The sequence below is a fragment of the Physella acuta genome, unplaced genomic scaffold (genome assembly GCF_028476545.2).
Source record: "Physella acuta isolate Inbredline_101_S28 unplaced genomic scaffold, ASM2847654v3 ptg000264l, whole genome shotgun sequence".
NCBI classification, from domain to species: Eukaryota; Metazoa; Mollusca; class Gastropoda; family Physidae; genus Physella; species Physella acuta.
In genome coordinates this window covers 1,566,073-1,582,936 of record NW_026731783.1, presented here as the reverse complement: position 1 = coordinate 1,582,936, position 16,864 = coordinate 1,566,073, and the positions used below count along the sequence as shown (strand labels likewise).

The following is a 16,864-nucleotide window of genomic DNA, read 5'->3' as shown; positions in this document are numbered from 1 at the left end:
ACGCAATTAGGCTAGAGATTTGTAATTTTAAAATTGCAATAAAAATGAATGTTTCCAAATTACCACCGTCTTATTTCAAAAACATTTATATCATTACATTTTCTTTTTAAATACTAAACATGGCTAATACTTGCCCAAAATTATAATATCTAAATAACTGATTGAAAAACGCAAACAGACTTTATAATATTTCTTTTGTGTGTCTTAAAAAAATAGGTGAATACATTAATTACAAAACAATGGTCAAACGTTATACATTTATAAAAGACAACCGATTAGGTCGGTTAACTGTTGGTTAAGATTTGTCCTAGGTTTATTGTCTTAAAGAATTTTTTCTTTATGTCAAAAAAACTGTTTGAGGTCTGTATAGATATAGATGTTTAAAGGGAAGAATGTTTGCTTAGATGTGTCTCATTGTAATAACATAACTTTTCCGATTGCTTAAAATTTGTTTAATTTTAATTCTCGGTAATCCCAATTTTTTTTCAGCTCTACTTAAAAACCCAAATTCCCCCCCCCCCCCCGTCCCGTCCCCCGTCCCCTCAGTCCACTACGAACGCCGAGAAAAAAAAAATCCCTCGAATCATCATTTAATTACACATTTGCATTTTCATTTTCAGGTTGGTTTTTAATTTTTATTTTTTCTTTATATTTAGATGTTTTGTATTAGATCTATGTATAAGTAAACCATCTTAAATGAATGAAAGCAGGCTACAAGTAAGAAAGAAATATTACTTTTGTAAATCTGTATCAGTCCTCACAAGCCGATGATGAAAACTGTAATACTATAGCGAACACAAAACTGACGCTATAAATTACAAAAACTCTAGTTATAAGCCAATAACCCCTCATTGGTCAGGTCGAACCAATAAAATAACAGCGGAACGAACTGACTGGTCACGTGTAACGGTCAGCTGATCAGGACCGGCGCTACCTATAAGGCGAACTAGGCGGTCGCCTAAGCGATATCCATTAGGGTAGGGGGGGGGCGCAAAATGTGTAATCCTACATAAACCTTTCCCTACTTACACACTCTCCAAAATACGTGTATTAGTCTCAGTGTAACGGTTTGAGTTGTGTATGGCTAAACAATTGTTGGTTAAATACTCGCTTATAGTATAACTTAAGCTCTTTAATAGAGTGGAAACAGCACTGATTTATTATTATTTAGCATCCAATGTTACTATTCGTGCCTAAGACACATGACCACTACGGTTATTCAGACTATCACTAGAGTCCCCAGGCTAGGCAAGTCAACAAAAGAAAAAACATCAGACATAGAGAGAACAGTGTAAATAGATGATGGAGTAGTGGCCGGCCAATGATCCAACTACCCATACATTGAGTGGTCAGCACTATGTCCAGCCGTCATTGCTTAAATCCCGCCTTGTGTTGGGAACTGATTGAACTCAACCATCAGGATTGACGTATTAGAAACCATGAAAATCAAACGCTAGAAATATATGTCCCTCTATTTGTCTGCAATAAATAGAGGCAGAAATAGCAACAAAAAATATTATTTCAACATACCTTTTAGTAAGATCACTCGCATGCAGATTTTCCAATGTAAAACGATTGTTGCAGAAGATTTTTTTAGTGTCAGTATTGTTACACATACAATGTTATCTGTTAACATGTGGTTTAGAAAGCCCATAAGCCAATTTTAAATGTATGTTAAAAAATGTGTTGATGATTTTAGATACACCATCTACCTAAACACAGCTGAGATCAATACAACCAAACATATATACAATGGTAAACTTGGCCGTCGGTTGTTTAACAAAAGACACCAATCATATCTACAGTGGTAAACTTGGATCTTTGTTAAGTGGTATGGACTAATAACTCTAGCTGAAATAAATTTGGAAATAAAAATTTTAAAAAGTAACAGGGGTGTCATGTAGAGTAAAATGATACACTTTAAATCGTCGTCTATAGTGTGAATCATGTAAATCTTTTGCAGCTGCAAAATCACCTAAAACACAGCTAAGATGTAGATACAGTGATTACATCGTTGAATCACAATGTAAAATGTATATGTATTTAAAAAAGTGTTTTTATCACTTCCCATTATATTTTGTTAATTAGGTTAAGGGATGTAACTTACATTGTTGGTTGAACACTTTCCCCAATGTGTTGATACTTCTCTCATTCTAGAGTTGGTTGAACACTGTTTTTAGCATCAATTGGTTGACACCAACATAGAAAAAAAAAACATTAAATGACAGCGACTGGTAAAAAGCGCCCCGACATTTCCTAATTGGGTGGGGAAAGGACGATCTTTTTGCCAATATAAATAACTATACAATGTGTGGGGGAAGATCTCGGCATTATATATAACTATAGAAATGGGGGAAGCAAAATTATTAGCTCGCCCCAGACACCTGAACCTTTTTAGATACAATATAACCATAATTGAAATATTCAAATGTCCATACAATACAATATAACCATCTTTGAAATATTCAAATCTCCATACAATACAATATAACCATCTTTGAAATATTCAAATGCCCATACATTACAATATAACCATATTTGATACATTTAAATGGCTACATAATACAATGTAGCCATATTTGATATATCCAAATGGCCATGTAATACAATATTTCTATATTTGAGATATTTAGTAATGCAATACATCACTAAAAGATTTTAAGTATCGTAACATGGATGACGGAGTATGGGCAAAGGAGGCTTAGTTAACAAAAATCAAAGATCTAAACTCTAGATTGTAAAAGTTTATAGATAATTCTCTGAGATGCAGGTTTAAATGAAGTAGGAGATTGCCACTATAATTGCACTGTAAAACAAATGTCGCCATTTTCATGAATGAGATATCTAACCCAGGTTAAAAGACAGTCAATCTAATCTGAAAGATACAACACTATTTTACTTAGCTATTATGACTTTCACAACACGATCAAAAAATACTTGCCAATAGTTTCGTATTTTTTTTACATCTATTCAGCTAGTATGGATGCTAATTGTTGAGCCAAATTATTACAGTGTTATATTAAACTCAAATCGTTATACACGCTTGACTGCCAACTGACGCTATCTCTTACCAACTGACCGTGACTGCGCATCTCTCTTTTGATTTGTCGGCTATGTGAATGGTACTTCGTCCTACCCAGTGAGACTGCTTAAAAAAAGTCTACTCTACATTATTCCACCTCACTCCATAGTTTTACATAATTATGTCAAAATATGTCTAAGTTTACGTCACCACATACATTCTTAACATAATATCTAATAATTGAATACGTATTATATCAATTCAATGTTTCAATCGTGATAGATGTCAACATAATTTGTATGCTATTACATTACATACTCACATATGAATTTGCATTTTTTTGTTTAGAGACAGTATAAGGGAGAGAAACAATTTAATATTGCTAATGTGTGTTCTTTATTACATTTAAAAATTAAAATACAACACATATAATAGTTAAAACGATAAATTAAAAAAATATTTATTTTTTTTTAGAAAAAAATAAATACACTTAATAGTAAGTTTAATATTGTATTTAAAAAAATATGTATTTAAATATATATAAAACTTTAACTTGTTCGTATACGTTTTTCTAAGAACTGAAAACATTTTAAATATATCGATACTCGCCGTTTGCAGCACTTGACTGTACATTTTTTTCTATCTCACAGAAGATCATCCCTAACTAATTCCATACATTTTTCTTATTGTTTATGAATAGCTTCTATCATTTCTTGTTCTTTGTGTAATTTGTTGTAAAATTGTGCATGCTTGTCTCTATCTCTAGAACCAGACACGTATGTATTACATACCTGCCGTGTGTGTGTATGTAAGTCAGTTGACCAGTGTGGTCAACACAAATGTTATTGTTTACCTAAGTTCACTTGTGACTACAGTACATGGACGCTCTTATGAACTAACGAGCAACTTCATAAACTAATGAGCAACCATAATCAGTACTATCAAGCGGCCCTTAGATTCTTAGGCTGTACAGATCTGATAGACATGCCAAAACCCGAGCAGGTAGAGAGGGCTTTTAATATTGGTTTAGCTTCTGTAATAGGCGAGGGTGTATACAGTTTTGGTGGGCTCCTTGCCCATGATATCTTGGCATACTTGAAGGGCACAGATAAAGAATGGCTGGTTGATCTTCTGTATGCCTTTAACAGCGGAGATATTGACACATCCATAGGACTGAAGGATAAATGGTCTACTCAGCCGGATCTGAAAGTCAATGAACTTGTAACTAGGAAACTAGATCAAGCTGTTATGTTTGATGGAGATGATATTCCAAAGGCCAGCAACAGATAAACAACGGACATTTGATAGTATTGCCCGGACTGTCAAAATTAACACAAATCTGGTTGAGCTGTTAGTCATGAAAGCTGTGAGGCTTGGGTTAGTGAGAGAATCTATTGATGAAATAGAACAGAAATGTCACATGACATGGGTACAGCCTAAAGGATCGCAAACAGATTTCCGGCATGCAGACTTGCCTTGAGTTGTTTGGAAAAGATATTGGCTTGATGGAACGCCTGGTACAAACAACTACTTATGGTATTCTTAAATAATTATTGAGGCAGTGTTTCATTTTTTTTCTTCTTTTTTAAACTCTTTGTTTTGTTTTAGATCGATTTTTTTTTCATTAACCATAAACAACTGCAAGTATATAAGTATAAATAAAGCTAGGTTGCTTTATTATATGTAAAGAAATAATAGTCAGTTATGATTGTAAGTTTTGATACTTGTCAAGGAAATATATAATTTGGTCACTTATCATTTGATTAAATGCCCGTGAAATACATTACAATTGTTTTGACAAAGGAACAATTAACATAAGGGACAGTCGTAATGGTCAATGCAATTATGTTCACCAGTGTGACTTGTTGGGATTAAAATGCATAACATGTTGTCTTCAATCGACGTATAATATGTTGTCTACACTCGACACATAACATGTTGTCTTTAATCAACACATAACATGTTGTCTTCAATCGACATATATGTTATCTACACTCGACACATAACATGTTGTCTTTAATCGACACATAACATGTTGTCTTCAATCGACATATATGTTATCTACACTCGACACATAACATGTTGTCTTTAATCGACACATAACCTGTTGTCTATATTAGACACAGAGAGTAACATGTTGGTGTGAGGGGATAGGTTTTGGTGCAGTCTATCAAATGCAATTTATTTGATTGTGTATGTGTGTGTGGGGGTGACACATTGAAGTGTGATGGAAAATACATTTTTTTTCCGAACGGATTCATTGCAGTTGTGTTTTATTTTCAACTGTATTACATAACACTGTCAGTTATCAAATACCAGTGAAGTTTGAAGACATTCATTAAATTGAAATGAATTTAAAGTGACAGCATTTAATCTACAGCAGACACACTGACAGACAAACAGACAACAAAACATGCACCGTATTTCCATCTTTACTTAAATCTATAGATAAGACATTGGTTAAAAATATTGACTTTCTGAATTATGATACATGAAAGATAGCTCCAACGTTTAGTAAAATATTGAGTGCAATATTTGTGGAATACACAACTTCATATATATTGTTTTGTTTTTTCTTACATTTTGTAATTTATCGAAAGTAGAAAATTAACCGCTCGTACATGAAAACAAAAACATTTTTTAAAAAATCTGTTTATTTTATTAGTTTTTTAACTTCAAACTTTGACTTTCAATTAAATAAAACGTAAATGAAAACACATACTTAAGTTGCGTCTCTTCATTTATTTGACTGAAGTAAATCGATGCACTGAAATGGTTCATTATACAGTTTAAACCACAGTTGTTAGTCAATTCGCGTTTTTAATCGACAAGTTTGATCTTTGAGTTTATGACTGTCAGATTCTAAAAACAAAGTAAATTGTCTTAAAACCATGATCCGTCATGTAGAGAATAGTGGCACTGGCAGCAATATCATCCAACACTTACTAAAACATATTTTCTCCACATTATAAAGGAAGTTGTACACAACCTTAGCCATTCATTCCCCCGTGTAGCTACCCATGTCTAGGGAAGTTAAAAAAAAAACAAAAAACGTGTAGCGCGTAGCTCAGCATCTGGTGAAACATACCTTACAATCACAGGCAGCTGATCAATTTAATCCGTTTTTACGGTTCTTTAATCACCCGTAGTTTATTCTTAATTAGTCAAATTGTTTAAAAAGAAATTTTTTAAAAATAAAAACATGCAGTAACGTCTATTCCTGATTCTCCTGTTTGGCTGGAAAGAAAATTATTTTCTGTTTGTTATTTATCTGCTCTGCTTGTTGGCAGTCTATTGTTGAGTCATTTTGGGGCTTTTTTTTTTTTAATATCACTTTTTAAAACAAATCTAAACTTGCTTCTCATTTGCAATTTCTTTAACTTAAACTATACAAGGGAGATAACATTAAGGAACGTGCATAATAATCGATACCTAATTCGTCATAATAAAGAATTAAAGCGTTTTAGGAAAAATACGGGGTAAATATAAGAAAAAACTTTTTTTTTTTCTTTAAAACTGTGAAAATCATGAAGCAGCTTGCTTATTTCAAATTTAAAAAGTATATAATATTATACTTTAAAACAGTGATCTGTGTGCATACATGTTTCTGTAAAAATGCAAAACATGACTATCAATGACGTTTACTTCCTACTATTACATTGTAAACAATTTTTTTTAGAGAAAATATTAACCTATAATGTCCTATACAATGTTTAGCTATGATTATGTCATAATCATATCTAGGAAAGCGAGAGTCTCACATTGACGTTGGCAGGATCGTGTGAAAGAGTACATTAGAGTTTCATTTAGTAAATGTTGATGTTACATTTGTTACATCTTCACCATCAAGTCGGCCAGCTTGCTATTTTGTTATTTTTTAAAAATTAAGTAAACATATAATTCTATACAAAACTATCTTACATTACATTACATCTACTTATATAATTATACGTTACTGTTGCTGAAATGTGAAGATCAGCCAGTCTACATCTATTAATGGCAAATACTAAATGTTTTTATAAGACTAATATATTCTGACAGACTGAAGTTAAATAAAAGCCTACACAAAGCGTGTCGTCCGAGTTATAGAAAGCCGAATACATATGTTGTAGTTGATGCGAACATAGTTTTATGGGGGGATATTTATACCAGTGTCAGATAATAAAACGTTTTTAAAAAAGGCGTGTTAGGTTACTGGTAGTTAACTAAATACATACATTGCTGGCTAATGTCAATGCTAACTCTGTCCCTAACCCTAACCCCAACAATAGTCCTATTATACGCCTAACCCTAATTTATAGCAATAAAATTAGTCGAGGTTATAATCCTACTAACAATTGAACACACCTATTTTATTATCAGACATTAGTATCTAAAAGCATCCGTTTCATGCAACAACGATACGTTTTGTTATAACAACAGATGTAAGCATATACAACTACGTTGTATCAAAAGTTGATGAAATATATTTAATCAGTTACTTACAATTTAGATTTTTTCCGAAAATCTAAGGGAAACATCAAAGATTAAATAATAATTATGGCCATAAATATAGTGTGGTTTTTAGAAGCATCAGAATGAAACACATATTATACTATCATATTTATAAACAAATTGAGTTTTCGTAAATTTATGTTGATCCATTTTGAAGTTTTATTTTAATTTTGAATGTATTCAAAGTTGCAATCTAAAAGTACATAAAGGGTCTATTATATGTGAATATTTTTTAAAAAGACCGAATACGATCGCTTTATTTAGCGAATGCGTGTTCTACACAATTATTTCGCCCGATTCTATATATAAAGAGTAATAATGTATTGTGTGGAATTGGGTTGAGTGATATGGACTGATAACTCTTACTGAAATAAATTTGAACGCAAAAATGAGACACCTTAAATCGTCGTCTATAGTTTGAATCAAATAAATGTTTTGCAGCCACAAAATCACATAAAACACAGCTACTATGTAAACGCCGTGATTACATCGTTGAATCATTTCATTGTTAATCATGTAAAATGTATATCCATCAAAACAACTGGTTTTATCGCTTCCAATTTTGTTATATGAACTAGGTTAAGGGAAGTAACTTACAAGGTGTCAAAAACAAAAATAAAGTACAACACTGATAGGCAAAAATAACTAAATACGCTACTGTTTCTATATATCATATGTTTGAAACACTGCGTCTTTAGAAAACACATCAATATGTATTTTGCAGGACTTTTAAATAATTATAATGATGCTCCGTATTATACAATATTTAGCAGTATTAATTTTTTAAATTCATTTTGTGTTTAGGGTAAATCTTCGGATCAATCAGGGTTATTGCGATTTGCTACTTTTGCGGATAAAATGATATTTTATTTACTAAATATTTTGTTTCACTAAAACAACACACTACAAAAGAACATACAATTGCGCAGCTAGGCTAGACAGAATATTCACTCGTAAAAGTATAACAGTAATCAAAGTAAAACATCTTGCACAGGCACATTTACCAACCACATAATAATTATTGCTTAACTACTAATCAATTCCCATCACAGTAAAAAATATCACACATTGTTCTATTAGATATGTTAAAGTAAAAATATCACGCATATTTCAATTAGAAGTTTTAAAGTCAAAATTTAACGCATGTTTCTATTATTTGTTCTAAAGTCAAAATATCACGCATGTTTCTATTAGATGTTTGAAAGTATCACGTATTAGATGTTCTACAATCAATACATCACACTCACGTTTCCACGAGAGCAGTGGTTCTTAACCTGGGCTAGATATCTAATTCATGAAAATGGTGACATTTGTTTTACAGAGCCATTATAGTGGCACTCTCCTACTTCATTCAAAACCAAAACCTTAGAGAATTGTCTATCAACTTATACAGTCTAGATTTTAACATGTGTAAGTCAGTCATCCATATTAGTATGCCTAACTGAGCCGAAATCACAAACAGATTATCATCTTTAAATAAGCTGTAGGTCATACTGTATTGGTTAGAGCAATGGCGAGGCGAGGTCGGGTGTCACCCGGTGCGGCACTTAATTTTGTCACCCCAGAGGCGTAGAGACCCTTCCGGGGGACAAACTTTCAATTTTCGACTTGCATTCCCACCCTCAAACTTTTGATTTGCACCCCCCCCCCTCAAACTTTCGATTTGCAACTCTTAAAAGACTATTTAATACTTGAAATAAGTGGGATTATCCTTTTTCTCTATATATTTTGCTATTTTTTGCCTTGGTGTTACCCCCTAAATGGTGTCACACGGTGCGGTCTGCCTATAAATATTCTCTACCCCACCCCGACAAATCTGCACCCCTCCCCGCTCAACTGTCTGTCCTCCTCGAAATTCCATCCATCAATCATTACAATTGAGCCATTTGTTTTATAGCACTAACAGCCGTGGACAGTGTTTTCAAAACAAGCTTAGTCGAAAATGTGTCAATGATTTTCTACTAGTTTTAACCTTAATGATATTTTGTTTGTTTATCTAATTTATCTTTAATCAATATGCCGCTTGTCTGTCTGCCTGTCCTTTATACAATGATACACACCTCATCCTATCGCCATGAAACATAAGAAAGTCGTTTAGAATACTCCAGAAAATACCTCAACTGACCGTGAAATTGCCTACCCCACCCCCACACATGAAGAGCAGTGCCTACCCCTTTGAAGAAAAGCCAGAAAGAAACTCTGACTCCTGTACAGTTTTCTGCCATAATTATTTTTTATTTTGGAGGGCAGCGCCCTGGCAGTAAGGCGGTTTGTTTTGCTTTCTTAGCACCTATGGTCAGTTGATTGGGTGTCCTGCACAAGGGGTAATGGTTACTGCTTAATTCAAACTGCACATGCGCATCAGCCGGCGACCCGGTCCCCCCGTGAACACTACGCTGCATATACTTGTTCTAATGAGCGCCATACCCTAGGGATATAGAGGGCTACTATAATCGATGACTAAATAAAATGAAGGGTGTACTCCAGCGCCTCGGCAGTAGTATACGGTTGGGCACCCTGAGTCTCTCCATTATGATGATGTTATGAAACAAGTTGTAGATATGGGTCAGCGACTTGGCCATCCCAAAGTATCGAACACACAGAAGCAGCTAAAATGGACTTCAAGAAATATATTAATTAATTTGCAAACTTAAAGAAATGAAAAAAAGAATCTAAATATAACATGAGCAACTTTTAAAAATGTGTGTTTCGTTAGTGGCGGTACAACGTTCGGTATAACCCTGTGCGTTTAGTGAGGGTCAACCCACCCATCCAACAATTTTGCATTTCCGGTGGATGATCACCCCCCCCCCCCCCTAATATTTTATTATGTTAACTAGATAAAACAGTTTTGACAGTAAATTTTACATTTATTCTAATGGTGTCACGCCTAAACTGTGTCGACCTGCACCCCCCCCCCCCCCCACCTTGTGACGCTACTTGTTTGGTTACTAAAATGTTACAGGCTTACAGATAATTTGTTAGTTTGTTTTGTCATAAAAGTATTATAAAATCAAAGGTATTTTACGTTACGGGGTACTTCATAATAATAGTGTATAAATACACAATTAGGACGTATAAAATACACAATTTACAGATTGACGAAAGGGCCCAATTACACATTCTGCACAAGGGCCCGAAAAATTCGTACGTTAAATTGTTATTTTAGAATAGCTGACACACTTGGGTTGTCATCTGGTTTTATTATATATGTAGCTTTTTATTTCAAGCTGAAAATTACTATGTGCTTTGTATACGAGGTACATATAGAAGTCGTTTACAAATTATTTGCCATTGTTTAAATATAAGAATAGAATAGAGGCAACCGAACATTGACACTCATAGAGATCTTTTTTCAATGATCACACATTATTTACTAACAAATTTCAGACTATCGAGTTGATTCTTTTGTTTAAACCTACATGCTATTTTAGTTGTATACGTTTCAATTAAAACACAACTATTGTTAAATTGTTAAAAAAAAGGTGATGTTGCTTTATATACATTTATTTTAAAGACCAGCAAAACATTTGGTTAAATGTATTGCCGTTCTCGCTAGCACTTGTTGTCATTTTGTTTTCTTGCAACAAAATTAAAAGGTACTTTAAAAGCAGAACTTATATTTAACGAAGTATCCGATGATGGTGGTTGTGGAGTTTTTACATTTAAATGATAGCCAAACAGCATGTGGAATCATCACAGTAGTTAGATAGCCAAACACCATGTGGGATTATCACATTAAAATGATAGCAAAACATCATGTGAAATCATAAAAATAGTTTGAAAGGCAAGCATCATGTGGAATCATCACATTAGTTACATCGTCACCATCAGGTCGGTCAACTTGCTGTTAATTTGTTTTGTATTAACTCAACATCTGATTGTGTCACAGATTATGTTACATCACATTACCATCTGGTCTTGACTTACTTAACTAACTATAAAGTATATTGCTGAAATACGAAACATAGTTAGCCTGTATGTATTCTTCTAATATTTTGATAATAAGTGTTTTAATATTCTGTCATGATCTTTGTTCCGTTTTTCAGTTCAGCAAAAAAAAGGTGGCAGCTTTACCTGAGCTAATTTTCTTCTCAAAGGACTTGATCGAACCCCGTTTTCGTAGTGTCGTAAGACATGTGTCCGAATACGACAAACTCCTTCTTAAGCGTTGCAGTGTGTTTCACAGTAAAACACAAAATTAAAACTTTTAACGTTATACATATCACATACTGTTTTATCTGGAAATTAAAAGTTTTATTCTGTATTGATTTGAGTTTCAAACAGATTAGATAAAATCTAGAACTAAATGTCTTTTTTTTTTAAACTTAAAATACATATTACTAAAGCCATTTCTTATTACATAGTAAAGGTAAAGGGAGACCAATCAATCAAACTAACCGATCTATATATTATAAAAACTTTTGAAAATATGCTTAAGAAATATGCGTATTGTTCATAAAATACATATGTAAAATAAACACATTTTAGAAAATATTTTAAAAATTAAGCAAGAATGCTACATTTTATATAAAAACCTATTCAGTTTTACAATTAAAAAACCGTGACTTGAATGTAAATTGTTTTTAAAAAAATAGGATCCAACCTTTCAATCAATGTTGCAATTTCATTAAATATTCCACGGTGAATAATTTTTTAACGTTCATTTTTTTTTTTAAATGGCGACGTCCTTAGGACAGGGGTCGGCAACCTTTTGAAGCGGAAGAGCCAAAGTTACAATTTTCAAAATTTCCCTGGTTTTAAAGAGCCACTAACGTTTTTTTATTTCAAATATTTTTTTTTATTAAGATTATTAGTATTTGTGCAAGGAGCTGGAGAGCCGCAACTTGATCTCAAAAGAGCCGCATGCGGCTCGCGAGCCGCAGGTTGCCGACCCCTGCCTTAGGAAATTTATTGCCGAAAATGAGTGTTCTTATAAAAAATTTTAAGACCCTGCAATAATTCATTAAAAACTTATATTGGCTCCCCTTACTGTGTTTTTCAGGTATCAAGGATGTCACGTTACAGTCCAGCTTTTTTTAGACCCAATAACTAATAAAGAAGAACTAAACAAAAAGCTATCAGAAAAAGATCAGAGACTCCATAATCCACTCAAAGCCCCGACAACAGATGTTTCAATTTCGTCTTTGTTCTATGATCCTATTGTTTTAAAATTTACAAATGTTATGATGAAAGGAGAAAATAAGGAAAGAGTCAGGGAAGTGATGCGTCAAATTCACAAATGTTATGATGAAAGGAGGAAATAAGGAAAGAGTCAGGGAAGTGATGCGTCAAATTCACAAATATTATGATGAAAGGAGGAAATAAGGAAAGAGTCAGGGAAGTGATGCGCCAAATTCACAAATGTTATGATGAAAGGAGGAAATAAGGAAAGAGTCAGGGAAGTGATTCGCCAAATTCACAAATGTTATGATGAAAGGAGGAAATAAGGAAAAGGAAAGAGTCAGGGAAGTGATGCGCCAAATTCACAAATGTTATGATGAAAGGAGGAAATAAGGAAAGAGTCAGGGAAGTGATGCGCCAAATTCACAAATGTTATGATGAAAGGAGGAAATAATGAAAGAGTCAGGGAAGTGATGCGTCGGTTGTTTGAAAACATGACGCACCTACAAATAATTTGTTGAGAAATGGCACAAGGCTTCGGAGATAGATAGGAGTCAGTTTGAGTGCAATCCTGTAACCATCTTCAAACAAGCTGTTGACAATTGTAAACCACTGCTGATAACTGTTAGGGTTGTTAAAGGTGGAGTAGCATATAGGGTACCAGTGTGTGCCAAGGACAACGAAAGTCAGTTTAGGGCTATGAAGTGGATTATTGATAGCTGTAGAGACAAAGAAAGGAGAATCCCAATGGAAGAAAAACTTACTCTTGAAATCATGGATGCTTACAGTAATCAGGGTAAGGCTTTGAGAAAGAAGCAAGAGCTTCATAAGATTTGTGAGAGTAATCGAGCCTATGCACATTTAAGATAAAGATTCTGATATCAGAGTTGCTGAGTATATAAATTATGTAACACATTACAAGATTATAATTTTTTTAATAGTAAAACCATCTGAGATGCATTATGTAAATAAACCTTAATAGTCTTTTGTTGCAAAAAAAAAAAAAAAAAAAAGTTCATACTATAAAATGTATTAAACTCTCATTGATCAGGCAGAAATAATATAATAACAGTACAACGAACTGACCTGTCACGTGGGACGGTCAGCTGACCAAGAGTTGGTCAGTCTGATTTGAAAGGTAAACTATGCTTTTAATTTTAAAATAAAACAGTGAGACATTAAAAATGTAAATGACCATATCAGACAATGTAACTATATTTGATACATTGATACGATGTGACCATATTTGCAATATATAAAAAAGGATACATACTAAAATATAGCACTAGCTATGATATTCTGTTACACGGCATATATACAATATACTCATACCTAATTACGCCGGGACTTTAAATTGTATACATTGGAGTGCTACGAATTATTGAAACATGTGTCCAGTCGGTATTTCCCACATCTATCTGACGGGCCAGCTTATGTCTGGCAAGGGTCTAACATAGACGTTGTCAGGATAGTGTGATATACTGGAAGGTAAACCGTCTAGTAGAGGCTCATTTAGTAAATGTTAATGTTACATCTGTTACATCGTAACCATCATGTCGGTCAAAGTAAAGAAAAAAAAATTCCCTTTTCAAACCTATAGGGCATACGAAGTAGAGTTCACTTGTTTCTTTGACCTGGGTATATGAAGTGATAGTGTGTTCAACACTATGCCCAGCCGCCTTTACTTTCCCTAACGTGAGTTAGGTACCCATCATAGTTGGGTGGACTCAGGGACGATCTACTGACTTGAACCCAGATTCGAACTCGAGACTTACGGGTTAGCAGTTCAGCTCTCTACCGCTAGACCACTCCGTCCCCACAGGTCGGTCAGATTGCTGTTAAATTGATTTTTTTTTTTAAATTTAAGTTATTCACTAATAATGCCAAATATTATCTTACACCCTTTCTTTTCATCAAATCCTGAACTACCTGCATAATCATAGTTTATGGCTGCTAAAATGTGAAGAAAAGCCAATCTACATCTATTCCACTACTATAATCAGGCAATCCCAAATGTCTCTATAAGATTAATATAATAGTACAGACCGAAAAAAAAATTACATAAGCATGTCATTTGAGTTGAAATAATATTTAACAATGTTGTAGTTGATGCTCATACAGGTTTATGTAACAACGATAAATATTGTTATAACAACAGCTGTAAGCATGCGATAGGTAGGAAAAAAATATGTTATTATACTACATTTTTATGAGGAAAATTATTTTTTTTTTCAAATATGGCAAGCAATAAAATTATAATTACATTTGAAAAAATTAAAGCCATTTGGGAACCATCGATTACACTTCTTTTTATATTTTTGTATCGAATATATGCCGTTGAAAAGACATTTAGAAATATTTTATCAATTTATATATTTTCAAAAACTGCCGTCAACCTCTCCTTGAAGTCAAACGGAATGGCCAGGGAGAGTAAAACCATAAGTCAGAACAATTGTTCTCCATGATACAAATACACCATAGTGATGTATGATGTATAGCGTAATATTGTATTATATATATAATCACCACAACAACCTGACTTTACAATCCAAATTAAAAATAAAAGTGTTTGCTAAATTACTCCTGTATTATTAGTAATTATTCATTTGACTATTACTAGCCTTAATGAAACCGGAAGCAATTTTGTACTTATTACACAGATGTTATAAAATATTCAATTTTGGTTGAATAATCTGGCAACAATAATTTGGAACCTTTTTTTTTAGCGTTGCGGCGTTTCAAAGTTAAAAAAAATAAATAACCGAATTTAAACGGTATACCCATATTTTACAGTTATACCACAACAATAAATATGTTATACTGTATTGGTTAGAGTTCTAAATCAGTAAAGATACTCTCTTGAACAAAATATGTTTTTTTTTTAAATTTAAATCTGCCAAAGATTTTTGCACTTTTTTATATGAGAAAAAATACAAGGGAGATAACGCAAACTTAATTTCTGAGATGTCGGTTTAATACATTTAAAAACAGAATTGTTTTAAACAAAATGGTTATATTACACAATACTAGATTAAACTATTTATATATTTTAGAAAATATTCAAAAATTAGTAGTCACGCTAATATGCATTAAAATTTTCTCAGGTTATAAAACTTGAAAACATTGACTTTAATGCATACATTTTTCTAAGACAAAAATTAATTCAGTTTAAATTAGGTTCATCATCAACGTTGTTTTTTCCGAATAAAATAGTTTTCAACAATAATACATTCATCTAAGTTATCACTCTAAATCTCAAGCAATAGCTCACTAGGAACAAGTAGATGCAATTTGATAGCTGTGGTTGTTGGGTATGTTTCAGCAAAAAAGATAAGTTGTAACAAAACGGTTTTTGTTCCCACTGTTGGTGTATGGCTTGCAGGAAAATGATCCCATGTTGTTACAAGTTCGAGTAATTCAAGGAAATAGCCATTAAGAGTAGAACACACTGGTTCATTATCTGATCTGAAACGTAACGTTTGCTGTTATTTAGTTATTATGGCTGCAACAATTCGTTTAAAAACACTATATAATTTTATTTATCTATAGCTAAAGATTATTGAAATTTTAGTCATATATAACAATCTCTATATACCGACATAGGTTGTATTTATAAGAACAATGTAATTATTGTGAGCTGGATACTATCCTGACTGTCAATATGACTTGTTAAGGAATATATTTGCAAGCATCAGGGACTTTATTGAAAATATGATTGCCATGACATTTGAATGAATAAGACGAACGAACAATACGGTTGAATTATAGTTGTTCCGATGATACTATTCCATGACATTTTTTAAACGATAATACGTAAATGTACGCTATAATTATCAGACAATAACCACACATTGGTCAAGCAGAAAGAATATAATAACAGTGAAACGAACTGACCTGTCACGTGTGACGGTCAGCTGACCAAGCGTTAGGAGTTGGTCAGTCTAACGTGTAGGACAAAGTCGCATAGCAGAAAGTAGTTGGAGATTGAGTACAGTTAGGAATAGTCTCATATGCGCCTATATTTGAATAAACTGTAATATTATTTTGCTCTTGGAACTTTGGAGACGAAGGTAAATACAACTAACAACTACCGAAGAGATTCAATATGATGGCGGATATCCAATTATTCTTGCGTGACGTGTAGGATAGGAAAACAGTGATTTTTTTTGTTAAGAGGGTCATACGTATCGTTAATTAAATACATTACAAAAAAATCTCATTAAT

The 16,864-nt window shown here is 33.0% G+C and overlaps 1 pseudogene; it reads left to right on the top strand.

Moving 5' to 3' along the window:
• The first annotated feature begins 4,379 nt into the window (after nucleotides 1-4,379).
• Nucleotides 4,380-13,623, top strand: LOC131939076 (small ribosomal subunit protein uS7m-like; annotated as a pseudogene).
• The last annotated feature ends 3,241 nt before the right edge of the window (nucleotides 13,624-16,864 follow it).